Genomic DNA, 3,976 nt, shown 5'->3' with positions numbered 1-3,976 from the left:
AGAGGGATGCAGAGGGAAGAGTATGTAGCCCACAAAATCTAGTGAAGTATGATGCAGAAAAACTTAGGGTGTCAACTGCTAAGTTTTTTATTAGGTGTGAATTGCCTTTTAGGCTTGTGGAGAACCAAGAGTTTGTTGAGTACGTGGCTGATTTAGAGTCTTAATTTACTTTGCCATCCCGAATCACTTTAAAAAGGAATTGTATTAAGCTGTATAACTAAGAGAAGATACAGATAAAAAAATTGTTGGATGGTCAAAAAATCTCTCTAACCACCGATACCTAGACATCGGTGCAAAATATGAACTACATGTGCATTACTGCACATTTTATTGATTGCAACTGGAAATTGCACAAAAATAAAATAAAATTTTGCCAAATTCCCAACCATAGGAGCGAAACTATTGGGAGGGTGTTAGACTTGGGGTTGCATGATTGGGAGATTAATAAGATCTTGACTATCACAGTTGATAACACCTCCTCTAATGATGTTGTTGTTGATTACATGAGAAGGAGAATAAATGATAGTGATTGTACCATATTGGATGGTGAGTTTCTTCACATGCGGTGTGCTGCCCATATATTGAATTTGATTGTTATGGACAGCTTGAGAGATGTTTATGAGTTTGTAACAAGAATTAGAGATGCCGTTAGATATATGAAGTTTTCACTGTCGAGGTTTGCCAAGTTCAAGATTTGTGCGGTAAAGGAAAATATTAGTGGGAGAATGATTTGTTTGGATGTTCCTACTAGATGGAACTCCACATATTTGATGTTGAGTACCGCTAAAAAACACAAACAAGCCTTAGAACACTATTATATGTGTGTGGATATTGAATTCGTGAACCCCATTGTTGATGATTGAAAAAAATCACATATTTTTGTAGAGTTGATGAAAGTATTTTATGATGTTACATTGAACATTTCTGGTTCTTTGTATGTGACGGCTAATGTATACTTCCAAGAACTCTACACAATTGAAGATACATTAAATGATATGTGCAATAGTCATGATATTATCACTAGCACCATGGGCATAAATATGAAAAGTAAGTATGAAAAATATTGGGGTAGCACAGATAGGTTAAACTTGATGATATATGTTACTTTTGTGCTTGATCCACGATATAAAATGATAGCAATGAAGTTTTGGTTGAATCAGTGCAAAGTGGATGAGTTGGCGGATAAGATAGATGCCAAGGTTAAATTTTTGTTAAGCCGCTTGATTGAGCAGTATAACAAATTTCGTGTGGGTAGTGGGGGGAGTTCTAATGTGGCTCAAAGGAGGCCAAGCACTACTTCTACTTCTACTACTATCTCGACTAAATTTGATATCAGGTTAGAGAAATTTCTTCTGGAGCAAGGGTTTATGGAGTTTAGATAGTTTGAAACTTGAAATATTTTTTTAATATCTATCTATCTCGGTTTATTATCTATCTAACTCTTTTTTAATATTTTTTTAGATGATTATGTAGCTTCATCTTCAACAGAAGCTGCTGTGAGCAAAGTTTTGAATTTCATTCCGTACTGGCCGGTACGGTCGAAATTTTTCGTACCGGCCGTCCGGTCGGTACAAGGACTATATACATTTCGTATCGGCCGATACCGGATGTACCGGCCTAAATTTTGGCCTGTACTGGCCTGAATTTCGGCCTGTGTGTGTGTGTGTGTGTGTGTTTTTTTCTTCATTTTTTCAAACTATAAGTTTATTTTTTAACCTTCAATTCAGACTAGACTATTTATAATTTATATATATATATGCATTTATATATAATTTATTTTTATATAGACTATTATTTTGAAATATAATTTTGAAATATAATTTATTTATATATCGACCATTCCGAAATGTTATCCCGAAATGCTATCCCGAAACGGTACCAGTACTGAAATATTTCGTTCTAATGCCTTGACCGGTACAGCGTCCGGTACGGTATTCAAAACATTGGCTGTGAGTCTCTCTTCATATTCATGTTGAAAAAAATTTAGAGTAAGTGCTTTCTTTTTGCATAATCTAGAAGCTACAACTATTTTCTTTGCAAGATGAAATTTTTTCTAAATTACAAGAATAGAGATATGCATATGTTAACTGAAACATGTTACCTTTTTGTAGATTTCATAACGTTTTGCTAGTTGATGATGTATCATTCTTTATTAGGGTCTACATATGTTTGCGGAATGTCACCCAGCATTTTCGTAGCTACAGTTTGACACTCATTCCAGGTTTTTTGGTATCTGGAATTTAACTTTCTAGTTATATGTTGTCGGATTGGTGAAGGTGGTCGGCGAAGGACCAGTCTGTTGGAAAGCTATTTTCTTTTTCGGGAATTATCTACAAAGTTCTTTTTCGAAGGCTAATGGCTGTGAGTTTGTTCACTTATCCCTAGGGGTGTTCATCCGGATCCGGATCCGGATATCCGGCCATAACCGGATCCGGATCCGGATGCTAAAATCCGGGCGGTTATCCGCCCGGATTAATCCGGATTTAATCCGGGCGGATAACCGGATTCAATCCGGATATCCGGATTGTAACCGGATATCGGATTTAATCCGGATTTAATCCGGGTTATAACCGGATTTAATCCGGATTATACCCGGATTAAATCCGGCTTCAATTTTTTTTTTTTTAAAGACTTAAAACTTTTGGATCTGTTTTTAAAACCGGGTTACAAATTATCAGGAAACATGTAAAATAAATAAAAATATTGTTGTTACATCACAATAGAAGACGTAAATTTACAAAAAACAAACGAAATAATAATACATTACAACTAATTAAACTAAAACATAAATTTACAAAGAAGAAAAGAAATAAATTTACAAAGATCAAAATTTATTAGTCTTCATCTTGTATTAATCCAGTGGCATTCACATAAACAGGTTCCTCTGCCATTTCAAGGGGCAAGGCCATTCTAGTGGGCTGCCCTCCAAGACAATGAGAATGTACCTAATTCAATATCCAATACTTGTTAACATATCTCAGGCCAAATACATCCATTTTATGAAGATAATCTGTTTACTGGGTATCCAACAACTACAACACCTTAAGAGCCTAAATAAATTAGTCCTACATCAGGTAATGTATTCAAGTACCTCAGATAGCATGTAGCATGATTATCAGTTAAAGTTTGAATTTTCTCTCTTTGGGATGCGAAACTCTTCTACCAGTCCCTGGAAAATCAAATCAACAAAAGAGATCTGCATTATAATATTTTAAATCAAATTACAAATCCAAGGAATAAATCCTACCCGTGATGAATGAGCTGCATCCTCACATGGCCATTTCATTATAATATTTTAAATTTGCCCCAACATATCTTCCTACATCAAGTTCTGGTTTGGTTTCTTTGACCCAAATCAGAAAAATGAAAAGCTGACTAGCACCCAATAAAGAATGCAGCAATAACAATAGATTATAGAGGACAGAATCTTACTGCTTGTGGATGACTGTGGACCACAGCCTTCTCATTACTCAAGTGTTCCCATAGACCATCAGATGCAAATATAAGGAAAGAATCATTTGGATGGAGATGATGAGAAATAATAGTTGGAACAGCACTCAAGATTGGCATATTCATTGGTTCAGGAAGTCTGAATTTTGCATCAATAGGTTCCCTGTTAAACTATGCATTCAAATATAATAATGAAATCAATGACAAGATATCCTTTTCCCATGAATTTCATCAAATATAATAAATTCAGTGCAACTCCATATTTTTAACTCAATGCCCCTATCCAAAAAAAAATATTTTTTACTCAATGCTTAACAAGATTGTTGAAAGTTAAAGGAAAAACTTATTTTTGCTACTTACTGATGAACAAAGATGCTTAACTAGTTAGGCACAACTCATAGCAAATGCACATAAAAGGTTACTAGTTGTGTGTCACATTTTGTCTGTTCATCTATTTGCCCAGTCTTTTCATTTTACTTCTCTGTTTTTCCTACAGAAGATTTCAAAACTAGAGTTTATTTTGATT

The 3,976-nt window shown here is 34.7% G+C and overlaps 1 long non-coding RNA gene across 1 annotated transcript; it reads right to left on the bottom strand.

Moving 5' to 3' along the window:
- Positions 1-2,843: 2,843 nt before the first annotated feature.
- On the bottom strand, positions 2,844-3,617 carry LOC109015017. Its single transcript, XR_001999816.2, has 3 exons — positions 3,433-3,617; positions 3,092-3,169; positions 2,844-2,945 (listed from the first exon to the last, which is right to left on the bottom strand). It is a non-coding gene; the product is annotated as an uncharacterized LOC109015017 (long non-coding RNA).
- Between the last annotated feature and the right edge of the window lie 359 nt (positions 3,618-3,976).

Source organism: Juglans regia, chromosome 8, assembly GCF_001411555.2.
Source record: "Juglans regia cultivar Chandler chromosome 8, Walnut 2.0, whole genome shotgun sequence".
Taxonomy (NCBI): domain Eukaryota; kingdom Viridiplantae; phylum Streptophyta; class Magnoliopsida; order Fagales; family Juglandaceae; genus Juglans; species Juglans regia.
The sequence above is the reverse complement of the archived record's forward strand: the minus strand, read 5'-3'. Positions and strand labels throughout refer to the sequence as shown.